Source organism: Salvelinus sp. IW2-2015, linkage group LG12 (assembly GCF_002910315.2).
Source record: "Salvelinus sp. IW2-2015 linkage group LG12, ASM291031v2, whole genome shotgun sequence".
Lineage (NCBI taxonomy): Eukaryota > Metazoa > Chordata > Actinopteri > Salmoniformes > Salmonidae > Salvelinus > Salvelinus sp. IW2-2015.
Window position 1 is genome coordinate 2850174 of NC_036852.1, and position 21339 is coordinate 2871512.

Sequence of the window (21339 nt, forward strand, 5' to 3'; positions counted from 1 at the left end):
TTGCATACCTATTTTGCATACCTGTTTTTCATACCGTGAGACATCAATGTTTTCATCACTGGAAAAGATAAACGGTTGAGATTGATATAATTTAAAAACTTACAAACAGGGTTGTCAATCTATGTAATGATTTCTGGAGAAAGAATATGTTTTAATACAAAGTGTAATTTAACCTTTAACGCCAATTGTCTAAAAAGGCGTAAACTCTGATATTTTTTTCATATTCACATATGTTGTAGCTTACATCATCTACATTTTTTGTGTTGTGCCCCCCATCGCTTGAGACACAATATGCTCTTAAATACAGTGTGGGTGTCATGTTTTGGCTGATAAATGTATTAAAGGGGAATACAATTTAAATTTAAACTTTCAAATGGTACCACAAAAATGGTTGGAAGTCCACACATACAAGAATGTTGACTTGAATGGGAATATGTTGTTTAAATTAAACTGTCAGTCCTCCATATGAAACCTATTGAAATTATAGAAATATAGATAATAGAATAGACATGACCATTTAAGTGGATATTCAAATGTGGGTGGATCGGCGGATATCTTTGTGGTAGTAATTAGAGGATAACATTTCAATACAATTAAAATTCCAAAGGTGTAATAGTTAAATTGCAGTGTTCTTTAAAAACTTCTTAGGGCTAGGATCTATTTTCCTGAATTTCTGCCTGACTGACATGACCAAAGTAAACTGCCTGTTACTCAGGCCCAGAAGCCAGGATATGCATAGCATTGGTAGCATTGGATAGAAAACACTTTGAAGTTTGTAGAAATGTTAAAATAATGTATGAGACTATAACACAATTGATATGGCAGGTAAAAATCCAAAGAAAAACCAACCAGATTTTTTTTTTTGCTCCCAGGTTCTTATAATGGAAAGCTATGGGTTCTATGTAATTCCAGCTCCTAGATTGCAATTCCTATGGCTTCCATTCAACAGTCTTTGATCATTGTTTCAGGCTTGTTTCTTAAAAATCGAGCAAGAATTTAGAGGTTTTGTACAAAGAGTCGCAGTTCAAAATCAGTCTGTCGGCACGCGACGAAGAGGAGGCGCACCTGCTAATTTTCATTCATACTTCTTTCCGTATGAAATATTATAGTTTATTTACATTTTAGGAAACCTGAGGATTAAATAGAAACGTAATTTGAGTTGTTTGAACAAATTTTAGAGTTAGCTTTTTGGACTCCTTTGTCTGCATGTTTAACGAGTGGATTACTGAAATCGATGGCGCCAACTAAACTGACTTTTTGAGATATAAAGAAGGATTTTAACTAACGAAACGACCATTCATATTGTAGCTGGGACCCATAGGATTGCAAACAGAGGAAGATTTTCAAAAGTAAATGATTTATTTAATCGCTATTTGTGATTTTATGAAGCCTGTGCTGGTTGAGAGATATGTTGATGTGGGGCGCTGTCCTCAGATAATCGCATGGTATGCTTTCGCTGTAAAGCCTATTGTAAATCAGACAATGCAGTTAGATTAACCTCGTTGGGCTAGACGTGCTGCTAGCAGCACACCTCGACAACATCCGGTGAAATTGCAAAGCGCGAAATTCAAAACACTAAAATCGTAATATTAAACATTCATGAAAATACAAGTGTCTTACATCGTTTAAAAGCTTAATTTCTTGTTAATCCAGCTGTTGTGTCAGATTTCAAAAAGGCTTTACGGCGAAAGCATACCATGCGATTATCTGAGGACAGCGCCCCGCATGCAAAAGCATTAAAACATTTTCCAACCTAGCAGAGGCATCACGAAAGTCAGAAATAGTGATAAAATAAATCACTTGCCTTTGAAGATCCTCTGTTCGCAATCCCAAGGGTCCCAGCTGCATAACAAATGGTCATTTTGTTCGATAAAGTCCTTCTTTGTATCCCAAAAATTGTCAGTTTAGTTGGCGTGCTTGATTCAGTAATCCACCTGTTCCCCTCGTTCAAAATGCATACAAAGGAATCCCAAAAGTTACCAATAAAATTCGTTCAAACGTACCAACTTCTGTTTGTAGCGTACAAACTAATGTGATCCCACTGTGGAAAAGGGAGATGCTCACGAACACAATGGTGTTTTCTGTTTTACTCTACAACCCCCACAAGTGTCAGGGGACTTGTCTGAAGGTAAACATTTATGGAAGTATGGAGGTAGATGTTAATTGCATGTGTCTGTGGCACCCTGTTGCTGTAGGAACCAGCTGGACTGGATGAGGTATGCAGGTGTGTGTGTGTGGGTGGGGGGGATAAAAGTATGGTCAAAACAAACAAATTGTCATCAATCTAATGATTTAATACTCGTTCAAACCGGCGTCACTGCGCACACACACACAGGTGTGTGCACACACTCTCTCACACCCACACACACATTTCCCCCTGGCAACTTCAGACTATAGGCATACACTCAAATCAAATTTTATTGCGGGTGAAGCACTCTTCGGACATGGTGCGTTATGAGCACAAACAATAAAATATGTTGGCACAGTCACCGACTAAGAAGAGACCTGGGGTTGAGTCCCTGTCTGTCACTGACTGAAGAGACCTGGGGTTGAGTCACTGTCTGTCACTGACTGAGAAGAAACCTGAGGTTGAGTCCCTGTCTATCAGTGACTGAGATGAGACCTGGGGTTGAGTCCCTGTCTGTCACTGACTGAAGAGACCTGGGGTTGAGTCCCTGTCTGTCACTGACTGATGAGACCTGGGGTTGAGTCCTTGTCTGTCAGTGACTGAGATGAGACCTGGGGTTGAGTTCCTGTCTATCAGTGACTGAGATGAGACCTGGGGTTGAGTCCCTGTCTGTCACTGACTGATGAGACCTGGGGTTGAGTCCTTGTCTGTCAGTGACTGAGATGAGACCTGGGGTTGAGTCCCTGTCTGTCAGTGACTGAGAATAGACCTGGGGTTGAGTTCTTGTCTGTCACTGACTGAGAAAAAACCTGGGGTTGAGTCCCTGTCAGTCTGCCCTCCCAATTCACTACAATGTTCTGCTGTGTATCCTTGGCAAACACCTTGCAAGAAATATGTGCATAATGGCAACTATTAACGACCTTATTCATGGTGTTTTACCAACAGTAGTAGTTCACCCTTATGGCAACTATCTTATCCAACTATCCAACTAACAACTATAGGCAAGTAGGCTACGTGAGCACACCCAATGAAACAAATGATCTTGGGATCCTGGAGACCGGGGGCTATGTGTGTGTGTCCCATGTCAATCTGCTCTCCAAATTTGCTACAACACCGCTATTTTGCAGCCCGTTATAATCTTATAGCGGTCCACTAGAGTGAGTACCTTATAGGCCTATCCAACGGCTGCGGGAGAAATGAACAATGAACCGTGATTTTACGAAAACGTGTATGTGAGAGGATAGGCAATTGAAGGACCACTCTAGCATGTGCAAAGCAGCTAATTTTCATCGCTGTTAGAATATATTTATGTCTGGATTCTCCCTTTCACACACACACACTGAATGTTAATGTTTTAAATGTATGTAGATTGTAAAGTATTTTATCTGTTATATATTTTTCGTTAAGTGTCGGACCCCAGTAAGATTAGCTGTCGCCATTGTCGTCGGTTAATGGGAATCTAATAAAATAAAATAAATCTAAATAATAAGCATAGGCCTATAATGAGGCTACTTCTTTGGAAGTGTACATAAAACAACATGCCATTAGGCCCAAATTTGTAATTGAACCTTTAGTTTCGACATATAGGCTGCTGGCCTAGCTGTTACTTTATAGGATACTATACATGGTGTTGGCATACGCAGGGGATTGAGGATAACATTGTAGCGAATTTGAAGGGCACCATGACAGGGACTGATGCACTCTACTGATGTCTCTTTGCAGTTAGAAAACGCTCCATGGCCGTTAGAATGGTATTGCTTTGGGGATAGCATGTGTGTGCATGTGCATGAGTGCGCAGCGCAGTGGCGCCTGTTTAAACGGGTGTATTAGACCCCCCCCCCCCCTGCATACACACAACCCACACGTTTCTACCTATGTATGTAGCCACACGGACTTGGATGAAATACCTCATCCATCTGTGTGGTTCCTCCTAAAAAGTCCTAATCTGTGGCACAACCTCTTCCAGGTCCTAATACCTATAATAACATGGTTATTATGTGCTAAAATAGCTCATATTTCCTTGTTACTAAAGCCAATTCTAATGTATTGTTTCACCAGTTATCTAACTCAGGCATTTCACGGGKGGCGCATTCAGCAACAGGGAGCCAGGGAGACATGCAATTAATAACCAAATCCCATACTTTAATCTTCAAATATAACTGACTTTGTTGACTTTTTTTCTGAAATTTTAAATGTTTAGTTTCTTGTCGAAATATTGGCACTTTATTCCCCAGAATTTGTTTTTGACTTTATTCTTGAAATATTGCCACATTATTCAGAAAATATTGCCATTTTTTTAAAGTACTATTTTCCAAGTACCACCACCCATCACCATTTATAAAAAGTCTCTCTTCACTTTGCCCTAATACTCTTCCGTATTTAAATGACATAAATCTCAACCGTTTATCTTTTCCAGTGATGATAAGCACATGGATGTCACATGGTATGGTGGGGTATGCAAAATGGGTCAACTTTGAGCACCTTTATCTCGTGAATGTTTTGGCATGCAGGAAAATCCCTTCTTGATAACTTCTTCCATGGGCAAACATGTATGGGAAGTTTTGTTTCAATCAAAAGGGATGCTGTCAAAAAGTGATTGAATTCAAATGGATTTACCCAGAGGCTACATCAATAAACATAAAGTTCCGTGTTGGGAAAGAATACGAAGAAGCCTAAGCTATTACAAAGCAACCAGCTACCCCCCAAGCCTGTGACAATTTGAGACACTACTTCATACATTTTATGTTGGTGATATAAACAAACTGCAAAATCTCTGTCAATACACCAACGTTTACAGTTGGGAAGCATATGGAGCAGCCAATAGAGCAGACTAAGCTCACCCCTCAGCTTTGTATAGCATGGTACAGGTGGAATAGGTGTCATATCACTGCAGACGTGTTGCAAGCCTCTGCACCTTCACACCGCCGTCGTGACAGAGGTAGAGGTAGGTCACCCCAAGGCTTTATCCAGACCTGTGTAATGCACTCTAATCTCTTCCCTTCTCTGTCTTTTCCTCCTCTTTTGCTCTCTCCCTCTCTTGCCCTCTCGCTCCCKTTTCCTCTGTCTCATCCTTTGTTCTCTCCCTCTGGCTCTCCCTCGCTCTAGCTCTCTCCCTGTAGCCCTCAATCTAGCGCTCTCCCTCTCTCCCTCTGTCGTCCTTAGCAACCTATGACTGTGCATGTTGATGCAACAGTACAGTGAAACCCACAGTAATAAATAGGCAGGAGGCAGCAGCAATGGTGGTACAGTAAAGTATGTTATATCATTATCTGAATGAACGCTGCTGAGGGCGTTTCATTTGCGTAGGAATTTGGTACCGTGGTGCGTTTGTGAGCCTTCCACAAAATCTGGCAGTATAAGGAAGATCATTTTCATGATTTTTTTTTCTCATTTGCAAACATTACAATGCATTTAACTATTTTGAATGCCTAAGGTGAAGAGCATAGCAGAACGAATACAGATACATGCCAAGTGCAGTGAATTGACAGTGAATTGACATGATTCACAGAGCATGTAGACTTCTCCATGTGGACAATTAACTGATTATGAGTAGCCAAGCAGATAGCGTTATTCTGCACACTTACCCCTTTTAAACCAGTCAATTAACTCTTACGAACACATACCTGTCTGCATAATTGTGTCCCCAGTGCTTAATGATCTGAATACATTTAGGGAGATGAAGCCTGAATCTGCCAGATGATAAAATAAGTTCCATCTGGTTAACATTAGATATTGATGTCTAATAAAAGACAAGATGCCTTAGCGCAGTATTAATTCAGAAGTAAAGTGACCCAGGAGCTCAAACTTGAAAGCTTGATTAAAACTTAAGAGGGAAAAGGCACCAGAATAGAATTCCAAAAAGATGTAGCCATGTGTCTTTTCAACTCGGATTAATTCACTGATGTAGTGCAAGTTATACCCCTCTCCATTTTAATCACTATGTTTCCTGTATATACTCTAGCTTTCAAGTTCTACTGCATGTGACAGCACGGTGCAAGATCATGTCCTAGTCACAATAATCATGTCCAAGTCACAATAATGTCCTCAAAGCTCTTCAGATCTGAAGAGCTGAGAGCCCTAGTTGCGTTCCTGGTTCTATGCATTTCGTCGGTGTCCTGGAAAAACCTTATGTCTCACTTTTTGTTGATTTTGAGTTTCATAACTCTAGGACTGATGTTAGTCATTTAAAAAGCCCTGTGAACTTCCATAAAAAAGAAATTCAATTCCCGAGATGCATGTTTTTTTCTCCAGGATTTCCAACCTAGTCTGACACCTTTCTCTAGAACACACACTTCCTTGACAGATGTCTCCATCATATACCTCACACTCATCACACATCACAGATGTATTTAACCGAGTGAGCTCAACTGATGCGCTGGTAGAGTCATTACAGTTGTCAGTGGATGAGGCACTGGCATGTTTACAGTGTCAAAGTGAATGATATCTGTCATTAGTTCGCCAACATCATAGTTCATAAATCCTGTCTTTACAAAAAGACATTGGTCAGGGTCAGCTACCTCCATGGCAACGATACAAAGTATTTGCGTGCTGTTCGTGATGCTCACCTCAAGGGCTTAGAGAGGCAGACCTTTTCAATGGATAAGAAGGCTCTCCCTGAGACTCTAATTGGATACCTCATACATGATACACGTCCCAATTGGCAACCTATTTCCTCTGTAGAGCACTACTTTTGCTCTGGGCTTTTATCAAAAGAAGTGCACTAAATAGAGAATAGGGTGCCATTTGGGATGTAGCATTAGATTATACTCTCTACACAGCAGCGAGTTGTCCGAGGCCAGGAAGAGGGAACCTGACCCAAGTGCTATATCTTCTGATCCAAGGATCCATGTGGACTGTATGTGGTCATCCCATGCAAACAGAGGCATTTGAATACATTAGGATCGTACATTAGGATTCAGAGAATATTGAGGTATATTGAATCAGTGAGGATGAATGATGCCTCGTCATTGTTAAACACTGATCCAAGCACAGTGTTCTGTGGAAATGCAATAAGGCTGATCTTGGGAGGTATCAGACAAACCACGTGCATTCAGGTCCCCTGATTCAATGCGGCGATGCAAGCATTATTCACAGTACTTTACAGCAGTTCCCACTCTCAGCACTTATTACGGTTTGACAATAATGCAATCTTCTTGGATTGTGTGAAAAAGTGCCACACATTCTCGCACTCACACTCTCTCCCTCCCTCCCTCCCACTCACCCACCCACGTCTCTCTCTCTCTCTCTATCTTGCTCTCCCTCTCTCCTCGTTCAGAACAGTTGAAGACACTGAACTTGTTTTTGTCATATGTTCAGTTCAGATGCCTTATCACTGCATCCTAATACCAGCAGGTCAGTGCAATGTTTATGGATCACCGTTGGACTTAGATATGCCATAGTCCTATGTCATTTTTCTGTGAAGTTGATGTTCAATACTCAAAGAACACACAATTGTTCCACCAAAACACCTTAAATGAATGAGTGTCTATGGATCAAACACAAAAACCTTTCCATCAAAAAGCCACCAAATGTGCCTTTTGCATGAGAGAGCCACAAGGTGGATGTTAAAAGCTCAGTGGAGTGTTTGTAAAATAAAGCCTTGGCTGGACACTCCGACCCTTGGCTAGGAAGACACAGATATATGGAAGAAGAAATTCAAAAGGCTTTAAAACCCTGGCCTTGAAGCTTTATTCATTGGTGAATGGATAGATGGACATCTATGGTTAGCACAATCCCCCTTTCATGTCCCCCATTAAAAATATATATATAGATTTTCCACTCTTCTGAGACTAAATTGAGAAGAAAGACWTGCAGTCTTTGGGCACCTGAGAAACTCGTGGGGGAGTTTGAGATGTGTTTTATCTGTTCTCTCTCTTTCAGTAGAGTGAGAGWGGACATATTGTCATCACATTGATTGGCAGTCTGCTGTAAGTCTAAAGCCTGTGTTGCACACCTTACTGAAAAAAGGATCTGTGCCTCGGTTTAAAKATCCACAAATAGCAATTACATTGAAGCAATATCGCTAATGCAATATAAATGGTACGCTAGTATAGAYGTTGGAACTTAACCTGTCAGCTTTAACATGTTTCTAAGCAACTGCTCATGCCACATTCATTTAGTAAACACAAAGTGAACTTTATTACTCTCACACGTTCACAATAGGTCATGTCCCCATTGAAAAGTCCATTGTGAAAACGCCTTTCCTCTGATTAGCATGTTCTCCCTGGGCCTTCTAATTTGTCTGTTAATTGCCCTTACTCCCCAAAATGCATCTGAGAATTCAAATGATATTCCACCCAAATGAGTCCCTCATATGTTTCGTTCATTGGGTCCCAGCTGTTGCTTAAACTTAGCGCGATGGAATTCAGGAAAAAAATACAATTATCTGTAATTGGCCTTTTGCTATAAAGACATAAATAAAAAATGTGTAAAAACATAATTGTGTTTAAATGTGTTGACACATACTATAATTGAGTGTGACTTGTWCAATACTGTAGCTCTTTCAGGCTTTAGTTTAGAATTCCTTCTCATACATTTTAGTCTTCGTTGTATTCATCTACAGTGTTTTTACTGTGGATAAGAATTTATGGCAAGGTCAGAGATAATGTTCATCTGATGGAGGACAATAGTGCATAGAGCTGAGTCAGTCACTTTGGATTGCATAGAAGGGAGTCATGTGACGGTCATCTCAGTCACCTGAGTTAGGAGGTCAACTGACTGTTGGGCTAAACAAAATACTTTTTCAACTGCAGAGCCCAGCCCATCACCTCCCTACCTCAGACGTCAGAGTGACAGAGATGGATTCGAGTGGCGACCTCGTGATGGACTACCAGGGCTGTCCGGGAGGTTTTACTGTGACGCCAAGCTGTTTGATGTCCCATAGTCTTGGCTCAACTCCAGACCAGCAAACGCCTCCCGGGCCTCCTATACTCAAACGCCATTAATGTCGCTAATCTGATTCAGAGGGGTTGGGTTAAATGCAGGAGATACATTTTGTTTGAATGCATTCAGTTGTGCAACTGACTAGGTATCCCCTTCCCTAATTATTTGTGGAAAAATACACAACCTTGGTCTTGGTGTCTGGTTCTAATCCATTTTTTATTAAACGGTCACTCTCAGAGTCTGTGGCTCTCTCTTTAATGTGTCTCAACTTGTATCACGACATCACAAACACACACACACACACACACACACACACACACACACACACACACACACACACACACACACACACACACACACACACACACACACACACACACACCACACCACACACACACACACTACTCTTTGAAAGGAGGAGCTTTCTTCTTGATTCAGCTAGCTGCCTCTAAAATCATTTACAATTAGGCGGGCCTCTCACATTTCATCACAGGGGGAAATGTTTCATTGTTTAATCCTAGAAAGCATTCGAAAGATTACAATATCGCTTCTTTCATAAAGACACCATTAGTGTCTTGGGAGTAATGGAAGCCACTAATTTGATGGTTTGACCTTAAGCTATTCATCAGCTTGGAGGGAAGACGAAATGGATGTTGTCAGAGTTCACATTATCATTTGGCCACAGGACTCAAGAGTTTTATGATGGCGTTAAGTAAAACAGCTGCAAAGAAAATATTGTGGAACAAAAGACTGAGAAAATGGGGCTTGGGTATTTTTATACAGTAGTTAGAATCCAACCATGCTGTGGTGGTAAAGAGCCAGATCAATTACTATGTCTGATCAAGAATGAGGGAACTATACTGAACAAAAATATAATTGCAACATGTAAAGTGTTGGTCCCATTTTTCATGAGCTGAAATAAAAGATCCAAGAAATGTTTGATACGCACAAAAAGCTTATTTCTCTCAAATGTTGTGCACTAACTTGTTTACATCCATGTTTGCCAGCATTTCTCCTTTACCCAGATAATCCAGCCACCTGACAGGTGTGGCATATGAAGAAGCTGATTAAACAGCGAGATCATTACACAGGTGCACCTTGTTCTAGGGATAATAAAAAGCCTCTCTTTGGTCGCAAAACACAGTGTTCCAGATGCCTCAAGATTTGAGGGAGCGTGCAATTTGGAATTCCGACTGCAGGAATGTCCATCAGAGCTGTTCTGATAAGCCGCTTCCAACGTCATTTTGGAGAAGTTGGCAGTATGTCCAACCAGCCTCACAACCGCAGACCTCATGTAACCACGCCATCCTAGGACCTCCACATATTCTTCACCTGAGGGATCGTCTGAGAACAGCCACACAGACAGCTGATGAAATTGAGTAGTATTTCTGTAATTTCTGTCTGATTGACACTCATGGCTGCGCCCCTTCCCAGTCATGTGAAATCCATAGATTAGGGCCTCATTCATTTATTTCAATTGACTGATTTCCTTGTATGAGCTTTAACTCAGTAAAATCGTGACAATTGTTGCATGTTGGTTTCATATTTTTGTTCAGTGTACTCTATTAAACCCTGGAGTCTCTAAGATAAGTGAGGTATGTAAAACATCTTAAACTCAATGGTGTGAAAAATCCCCAACAACAAGATGTCACAAAGATAATGTCAAGATTAATATGGCCTCTGAGGCAATTCGGCAATAGACAACAGAAGTCAGAAGTTGTTATTGGCATTCTCGCTGGCGACTGACAGGGTAAACTGATATTAGCACAGGTGCCCACACAAAGAGGAKCTGCTGAAGTGGTAACTAATCTGATCCTAGATCTGAACATATACATTCGTAATTGAGCCATATTTTTTAAATCCCCATTCAGCTGCCTGGGTATTTTGTAGCATGAACACTTTTGCAAATTAATTTGTGGTGTCTAATGGCAGGAAATTAATCAAACCGGAAATGTACTTAAAGAGGATATTTTTGTTTTGTAAAGGCTACATTGTAATTTGTGAAATTAAATTGAATATGTTTTTGCTATTCCAGGAATCTATTTCAGTGATTGTTTTTATATGATTATTTTGCTAAAAGCACTTCAATTAGTTTGCTTTTATGGTTGGCTTATGATACAATGCAAACGAAGATACAATACAAACAAATGATTTTGTTATTTAAATGGCCTCGTTCTGTAGGAACCTTTTAATATATAACTCACTTATTTAATCTAATGAAACCAAATGTACAGCCCAACGGCATAAACACAGCCCGTAAACCAGATTGACTTTTGGWGCCTCAATTAATCCACACAAATCCACAAAAGTACAGTGCAATAGATTCACTATCAAAGTTTACAAAGGGTAGTAGTATAATTATCTCTCAATAACTTTTAGTTTCATAACATCACACATTCATTGTCAATGTTTTCTCACCTGTCCAATTACATAAGCAGGGTGTCCTTCCTTCTGAGCCTGAGGTAGCCAGTAAGCTCAGAGGACTTTGAGACGCTCGTAGTCCCGTTCATCATTAGTGCTAGTGTCCACCGAGGCCACCTCGCTCACCACCACCACCCCGGCATGATGAATCCCCACCCATTCAAAGAGTAATTTAAACGGCCTGACAGTCTGGACCCGCATTCAATGGGGGCTCCTCTTTGCTCATCTCATCTCTGGGACTTGGAACAGGAAGAATTGATAGACGCTCAGAGGGCAATATAATGTAGTGTAGTCATTGCTGGGCCTTGCAGTGCCACAGAAATTAGCTTTAAAATGATGTAGTACACGGGACCTTGTAATCTCCCCCGATCAAATTATCCACTGAGATTCCCCCAACCCTGCTATAGAGAACTAATGGAGTCTAACTTAACTGCAACAGTGGAGAGCTACTTCTTCACTGTCCTCTGGGTTACTGTATCTCAGTCCACTGATCTACACTCAACTTGTACACACGTCAAAGTGTGATGAGAGGTAGGAGTTACCATTATTGCATTAGCTGTGGGTCACCTCTAGTGTTACACTTTATAGTCGAAGTGTGTCACTGAGGTATAAACCACTGAACCCGATCTTCACTGGGTCTTAATGGGTTTCCATTTTGTTCATCGGCCCATTGCCTTTACGATTTCTTCCAACCCAAATAAGGACATTGTACCGTAAACCCTCACAATAAACATCATCTAAAAAGCAAACCAATGTGGCCGCCACCTCCTCTGCTCTGGCASAACTGAGACGTTTCCTTATTCCCCTGTCGCATCTAATCTAATTCACTAATGCCTTTGAGAAAGTGTCATAATAGCACTGAGGCAGAATGACTACGTTTGGAGCCCTTTGATGGTTCCTTCGCATCAATTATTATGATTATCTTGAATCTCTCGGGATTATCTGTTGCAGTGACATTTAAAGTGCAATTTCCAAGATTGCGACAAATCCTAATTGATTGCTTTCTCAAGCCTTGATTTAGACTCATTTTAGAGAAGTAAACACAAGTCAAGCAGCACATGTTGATGTCTCATTCAGAGCACTAGAAAAGAGTTTCGTTCTGACACATCCATTTCAGACACTACCAACAACTAATTAGCAAAACAAGTAGCAAGCAGTAACAATTAGAACATCCAGTTTATGCTACTAGATGTGAATTCATGATTGAACGTTCTCCTCATGTCTTTATTTTTAAATGAGTTATTGAATTTATTTTGTACAGGGTGACCTACTGTATGTACAGCATCTTGACTGAAGTTTCATAGCCTCTGTTTGACCATGTGGGATGGGTGAGATTGGATCTGTAGTAGGGCTACATACAGTCTCAGCTTGCTTCTCTTTGAATGAGGCCTTTGAAAATCCCTATAGGCAGCCAGTTATGTGTGTGAAGGCAAGGCTGAGACCAGTGGAGCACCTGATCTCAGAACAGCGGGTATCCCCATACAGATTGGCTTGGTGCTGGGAGAGATGCAAGAGTACCTAGACATGTATGGTGCCTGAGTAGTACAGTAATGAGAAAAAACTCCCATCCATTTCTTCCTCCACACTTCTCTTGGTACTGCACTATACTGATCTCCTCCATAATCACTGGTGTTGATTCTTTGCATAATTGTGAGCAGACCGCAGGTTAACAATTCTGTTCCGTATTCTACACTTTGGTTTGCAGGTTTATGTTTAAATATAAGCCACGGTTCAGAAAACACTGCAAGTATTCTGTATATTACGGCCTTATTTCCCACAAGGCAAAGGTGCGATTGTAGAGGTCGAATGTCAGACTTAATGTACCGGACTTAATACAAACCTGCACCACGATAGAATCCGTTATATCTGCATTGCACAAACTACTATGTCCTTAATGTCCATAGGGGCCATTTCCATGTTCCTTGTGTGTTTGCATAAACATTGCCCGTCAGTCGTGTGCTTTCCCCTTCCAATCTCCCCTGCTTTGTTTTTGCATAACATAACCCACCGGGCTCATAGATCATGATGGGATAAAAACGCCAATCCGTTCCGGCGGCAAAGACGGGGATGAGGATTCGGCCGCTCAGTCCTTGCCCTTCACCTCAGCTCTGCATATCTCCCGAGAAACCAACACAATTTCCCTTCTTTTATGAGACTGCTGCATACAATTTGAGACCTAGTCAACCCCTGCTCTGTTTTACTGCTTACCCTAGCCAAATGAAAATCTATCTGTGGGTACTCTCTCTCGGAAATGACTTGTACTCAGACAACCATCAAGGTTACCCTATAGGTTTTCATCAACACTAATACATTACTGTCAAGCTGCAAAAGCAAAAATTGCATTGTGCCGGGAATGTTTCCACATTTGTTTTTCCCTCKGAGGGAAAAAGTCTCTTTACAGTCGTTCAAAGTAGCTCCAGAAAAGGAGAACAATGGTAGATGTCTGGGCAGTCTGAGGCTATTGTTTGGAAACCTCTTCTGTCTTTGTTTCCCGCTTTTCTTTGCATCTGACATGAATATGACAACCGAGGTCTCTGATCTGTATGTTTTTTTTCTTCTTTCCTCTCCGTCTCTCATGCTCTCTCAGTGATGCTAAATAAATGATCACAAGTAAGAGAACACAAACCAACCACGCTGTAATGGGGATTCTCAGATGCTGCGTTCAGCTTTTATCTGCTATACACCATTACCGCAGACAATTTTGTTCATTGTATAACGGTCAGTCGAAATTAAAAAGAGCTGGTGCGTAAGATATGATTCTTTAAAAAGTATTTCAACGAGTGTAATCGCCATAGGGACTGTTCCTGCAATCAAAGTAAATTGTTACCTGTCAGTAATTTCACAATAAAGGCGCCAATTGGACAGCTGCTTGTAAATCAGCTTATTTAGGCTGGGGCGAGAAACAAAAAGCTTACGAACATGTGATACTGAGACATTGGGATGGTGATGGTGCCGCAATATGTGCTTTGACGTGTACACTGAGTGTACAAAACATTAGGAACACCTTCCTATTATTGAATTGCAACACCATTTGCCCTCAGAACAGCCTAAATTCGTTGGGGCATGAACTCTACAAGGTGTCGAAATCGTTCCACAGGAATGCTGGCCCATGTTGACTCCAATGCCTCCCACAGTTCTGTCAAGTTGGCTGGATGTCCCTTGGTGGTGGACTATTCTTGATACACACGGGAAACTGTTGAGCGTGAAAAACCCAGCAGCGTTGCAGTTCTTGACACACTCAAACTGGTGTGCCTGGCATGTACAACCATACCCCGTTCAAACCACTTACATATTTTGTCTTGCCCATTCACCTCTGAATCCATGGCTCAATTGTCTCAAGGCTTAAAAATCCTTCTTTAACCTGTCTCCTTCCCTTCATCTACCCGGATTGAACTGGATTTAACAGATGACATCAATAAGGGATCATAGCTTTCACCTGGATTCACCTGATCAGTCTATGTCATGGAAAGAGCAGGTGATGTTAATGCTTTGTACACTCAGTGTATATCCAGCATGCGCGTACGCATGAGTTTCTGCTCACAAAAGGCTTAGTACAAAAGGCTCAGGCCTACAGTATGACGGCAACCATACCCACCTTCTTTCTTAATCAGGGAGGCATTGGTGCGGTCCAGGTGAGCTAGACAGATGGAGAGGTGAGCCTGCTGGATCCCAACACTCTTCAAGGAACAGGGGTGCAGGAGGCTAAAGGAGAGACGGAACTCAAATCCAAAAGACTACACATGGAACCCAGGCTACCAAGTCTTCCAGACACTAGGTAGACCAATCATTGATTTATGATTTCACAACACGTACTGTGTTCAAACAGTGCAAGACAAAAAACGATTATGCATATCCCCAATAAAGGTAGCCTAGTCTTTAACCTGCTAAACTGTATACTGTATGTCTGTAATTAACTGTACTTGTCTTCTCTGGCGTACAGTTTCTAAGAGATTAAAGCCTTGTGTTCCACCAAGATTACTTTGCTGTCATCCACGTGTAACGGCTCCACCTCCAAAACATGCTCTCTGACCAGTTATAATAGTCGAAAATGAAGTGTGGTTTGGTATTATACTATTAGATATCAAAACAATAACACTGTCTCTGAGGATTAATGTTCACAACATGGGGAAGCGTTGTCAGAGACAATTTACATTTGTGAAAACATTCATTGATGTGAAAATGGTTGTGTCTAAACCCATATTTTCCTATATATTTGCACTCAGAATAAATGCTACCAAGGGATGTTCCATAGACAAGGTCCCATGGACAAATATTCCAAAGCTCACGGCCCTGGGACTGAAGTTCTCCCTCTGCAACTGGGTTCTGGACTTCCTGACTGCCGTGGAGATGGTCAAAAACATAAAGTTCCTCGGCGTCCACATCTCTGAAGAGCTAAAATGGTCAAACCACACAGACACCGTGGTGAAGAAGGCACGGCAGCGACTCTTCAACTTCAGGATGTTGAATACATTTGGCCTGTCCTCGAGGGCCCTCACAGTGTTCTGCAGGAGGCTATCCTGTCGGGCTGCATTACAGCCTGGTACGGCAACTCCACCTCCGCAGACCACAAAGTGCTACAGAGGGTGGTGCGCTCAGCCCCTGTACCTCCTATGCTCCCCTCGTCTTCCTACTTGCTGCTCCCCTTATGGACATTTCCCCTCCTCAGCAGATATTTAGCCTGCCCCCACCCCAATGGACATTTATCATTGCCAGAGTTGTTAATATGTATATATTATTATTTGTATTTGTATTACTACCTATCTGTATTATATTTGTATTGTTTATTTTCACTTTGTCCTCCATTGTTGGAATTTCACTGTACCCTGTAAGTACGTCTGCAACCCTGTACATGTGACTATTAAACTCTAATGTCAATTGCTCAAATGTTCTTACAAATAAATGCATTACCACCACATTTGTCTAAATTATGGTCATTGTAAGTATGATCGATCATTATAAAATGTTTTAACTAATATAATCCCATAGCTAAAATGTTCTGKATGGATTGAAAATGTAATATTATTTTCATTCATCAGAGTTTAGAAATCATATCCTTCACCCCCTATATCCCCCTAAACTATCCCTTATACCTTATACTTAAGTCGAACATAAGTCAAACAAAATAAAAATGTCTAAGCCCTCTAGACCACTGCACATCCAATTACAGTTGATTTAGATGGTGACGCACCCGTTTCTTTCACTGCATTAGAGCTCATTTAMAGGCATGAGGATCGCTTTCCTGTCTGTTTTCATATCCCGAGGAAACATTTTTCTGTTTTCTCCCTTCCTAATGTGATGAATGAGAGCCGCTCCTGCCGCAGTGGAAATGTGCTAAGATATTATTTGGCCAACTTTTTTTTCTACATGAAAATATGGCTCGCCAGCCCTACCATCTGTTTGAAACGTTTGTAAGCATTCAGTCTGACATACTGTTTCTGTGAAATTAACCACACGTCCCGGTCGGTGTGCTGACTGGAATGGTTGCTGCTCCAAATACCCTCCTTATTGTATGTGGCGGCTTGGAAAACAAGACCTAAGTAAATCCCTGGGGACTTGAGGTCAAGTTCTTCAGGGTTTTATCCCTTGAGGGGTTGTTACATCTCACACAGCTCATCTTTGCGAGCTGTCTCTCCTCCCTCCTGTGCTACAGTTTCGACCTTCCCTCTTCAATAGGAACCCTTTTTGGGGGTGTTTTTATTTATTTTTTCCCCACTGCTGCATTTATGTTGACAGTTAATTTAACCGGATCAACGCGCAAAGTTGCCTTGCCAAGGCTTAGTGTGACAAATAGCAGCCAGTAAACTCCAWAGTCCATCTTCTGCCCACTCTGTCTGTGATGATGAACCTTTCTAACTCTGGTGACAGTGTTTCCATTTCCATAGTGAGCCACGGAGTGAACACAAAGCACAGTTAAGGCCACAGATCTCCCTAACAAACGTCCACAAGAGACACAATTCCAGAAAAGTTCAACAAAAGCCACCGCCTGGGGGAATGAAAGAGAAGTACTGCCATATCCACTAACTCTCCCTCTATATTATTAACCACTGAGAGCTGATCTGGCTGTATGTTACTGGTAATACAGGTAAACATGACTGCTGTATTACCTGCGCTGACTGAACGTAGACTTGATATGGCATGACAAGTGTCTGATGGGAATCCACAGCGACACTCACAGATATAGGCTGAGAATGGGCAAAGCTTAATAGCATGGCGACTGTCTCCTCGTGTCATTCACCAGGCACTGTTGAAAACGACTGGTGCAAAACGGGGTAAATGAAAACGTCTCGGATACTTGGCTGCTACTTTTCTCCACTCCAACCAATAAAGGTCAACACTGCAACACTCATTTAACATTTATCATACTGTTTTGTGATACAAGACTGCAGAGCTAAAACACCTTTGTGAAATGTTCTCAGAACTAATATGAAAAGAGTTCCTGCTTGATCCTTCCTGTGCAATATAGCCTGCCCAGTTCAATTTAAAGATACATCACGTAAAAGATTGAGAGCATTTGGCTGACATGTTCGAATTCCAAAATAACAGTTACAAAAATGTTATCCCACGGGGTGTGGTGATATGCAACTGTAAGTCATCCTACCTTTTGTACACATCTAGGGTGTGATTAGGCTGTAGACCACACTACCTACCTAGAGAGTTTTCATATATAATCTTCGTATCTGTCTATTTACCGCCACAAACAGATGCTGGCACTAAGACCGCACTCAATGAGATGTATACGGCCCTAAGCAAACAGGAAAACACTCATCCAGAGGCAGAACTCCTAGTGGCCGGGGACTTTAATGAAGGGAAACTTCAATCCGTTTCACCTCATTTCTACCAGCATGTTAAATGTGCAACCACAGAGAAGAAAACTCTAGACCACCTTTACTCCACACACAGAGATGTGTACAAGGCTCTCCCTCGCCCTCCATTTGGCAAATCTGACCATAATTATATCCTGCTGATTCCTGCTTACAAGCTAAAATGAAAGTAGGAAGCACCAGTGACTTGATCAATAAAAAAGTGGACAGACGAAGCAGATGCTAAGCTACAGGACTGTTTGGCTAGCACAGACTGGAGTCTGTTCCGAGAAGCTTCCGATGGCATTGAGAAGTACACCACATCAGTCACTGGTTTCATCAATAAGTGAATCGATGACGTAGTCCCCACAGTGACTGTACGTACATACACCAACCAGAAGCCACGGATTACAGGCAACATCCGCACTGAGCAAAAGGGTAGAGCTGCCGCTTTCAAGGAGCGGGACTCAAACCCGGAAGCTTATAAGAAATCACGTTATGCCCTCCGATGAACCATCAAACAGGCAAAGTGTCAATACAGGACTAAGATTGAATCGTGCTACACCGGCTCCGATGCTCGTCGGATGTGGCAGGACTTGCAAACTATTACAGACTACAAAGGGAAGCACAGCCGAGAGTTGCCCAGTGACACGAGCCTACCAAATTAGCTAAATTACTTCAATGCTCGTTTCGAGGCAAGTAACACTGAAATATGCATGAGGGCATCACCCTGTTCCGGACGACTGTGTGATCACGCTCTCCGCAGCCGTTGTGAGTAAGACCTATAAACAGGTTAACATTCCACAGGCCACAGGTCAAGATGGATTACCAGGACATGTACTCCGAGCATGCACTGACCAACTGGCAAGTGTTTCACTGACATTTTCAACCTCTCCCAGTCTGAGTCTGTAACGTGATCAAGACAAAGGAGATGATTGTGGACTACAGGAAAAGGAAGACCGAGCGCGCCCCCATTCTCATCGACGTGGCTGTAGTGGAGCAGATTGAGAGCTTCAAATTCTTTGACGTCCACATTACCAACAAACTAATATGGTCCAAGCACACCAAGACAGTCGTGACCTGCGCACAACAAAACCTATTCCCCCTCAGGAGACTGAAGAGATTTGGCATGGGTCCTCAGATCCTCAAAAGATTCATCAGCTGCACCATCGAGAGCATTATGACGGTTTGCATCACTGCCTGGTATGGCAACTGCTCGGCCTCTGACCGCAAGGCACTACAGAGGGTAGTGCGTAAGGCCCAGTACATCACTGGGGCCAAGCTTCCTGCCATCCGGGACCTCTATACCAGGCGGTGTCAGAGAAAGGCCCTAAAAATTGTCAAAGACTCCTGCCACCCTAGTCATAGACTGTTCTCTCTGCTACCGCACGGCAAGCGGTACTGGAGCACCAAGTCTAGGTCCAAGAGGCTTCTAAACAGCTTCTATCCCCAAGCCATAAGACTCCTGAACATCTAATCAAATGGTTACCCAGACTACTTGCATTCCTCCCCCACCCTCTTTTACGTTGCAGCTGCTCTCTATTATTATATATGAAAAAGTCACTTTAATAACTCTACCTACATGTACATATTACCTCAATTACCTCAACTAACCGGTGCTCCCGCACATTGACTCTGTACTGATACCCCCTGTATATTGCCTCACTACTGTTATTTTGCTGCTGCTCTTTAATTATTTGTTATTTGTTATTTTTTTTTTTTTTGTATTTTTCTTAAAACTGCATTGTTGTTTAAGGGCTTGTAAGTAAGCATTTCACTGTAAGGTCTACACCTGTTGTATTTGGCGCGTGTGACAAATACAATTTGATGCATGGCTAGAGAGCAGTCTTGCCACAGATTTTCAAGCAGATTTAAGTCAATTGTAACTTGGCCACTCAGGAAAGTTCACTGTCTTCTTGGTAATCAACTGTAGTGTAGATTTGGCCTTGTGTTGTAGGTTATTTTCCTGCTGAAAGGTCAATTCCTCTCCCAGTCTCTGGTGTAAAGCAGACTGAAAGAGGTTTTCCTCTAGGATTTTGCCTGTGCTTAGCTCCATCCCATTTCTTTGTATCCTGAAAGATTCTCCAGTGTTTGCTAATGTCAAGAATACCTATACCATGATGTAGCCACCACCATGCATGAAGAATAAGAAGACAGTTACTCAGTGATGTGTTGTATTGGATTTGCACAACACAACATATATTAGTATATTTGTATTCTTCTATTCACTCTGTTGTTTTGGACATTATTATCGAGTCATTACAATGTTGTTGATCCATCCTCGGTTTTCTCCCATCGCAGCCATTGAGCTCTGTATGTGTTTTAAAATCAAAAATAGTCTCTTGGTAACATCATTGAGCAGTATCMTTCCTGTCCTGCAGCTCAGTTCAGAAGGACAACTGTATTTCGATGCATCTGGATGGTTTAATATATAATCAACAGCATAATAATTAACTTGACGATGTTTAAAGAGATATTCAATGCCTGATTGGTTATTGTTACCCATCTACTAATTATTGTCTTTTATGAGGCTTTCAAAAAGCTTCCCTGGCCTTTGAAGTTGTGCTTGAAATTCAAAATACAGTTGAAGTCAGAAGATTACATGTGCCTTAGCCAAATGCATTTAAACTCAGTTTTTCACAATTCCTGACATTTAATCCTGGTAAAAATTCCCTGTCTTAGGTCAGTTAGGATCACCACTTTATTTTAAGAATGTGAAATGTCAGAATAATAGTAGAGAATTATTTATTTCAGCTTTTATTTCTTTCATCACATTCCCAGTGGGTCAGACGTTTACATACACTCAATTAGTATTTGGTAGCATTGCCTTTAAATTGTTTAACTTGGGTCAAACGTTTTGGATAGCCTTCCACAAGCTTCCTACAACAAGTCAGGTGAATTTTGGCCCATTCTCCTGACAGAGCTGATGTAAGTGAGTCAAGTTTGTAGGCCTCCTTGCTCGTACACGCTTCTTCAGTTCTGCCCACACATTTTCTATAGGAATGAGGTCAAGGCTTTGTGATTGCCACTCCAATATCTTGACTTTGTTGTCCTTAAGCCATTTTGCCACAACTTTGCAAGTATGCTTGGGGTCATTGTCCATTTGGA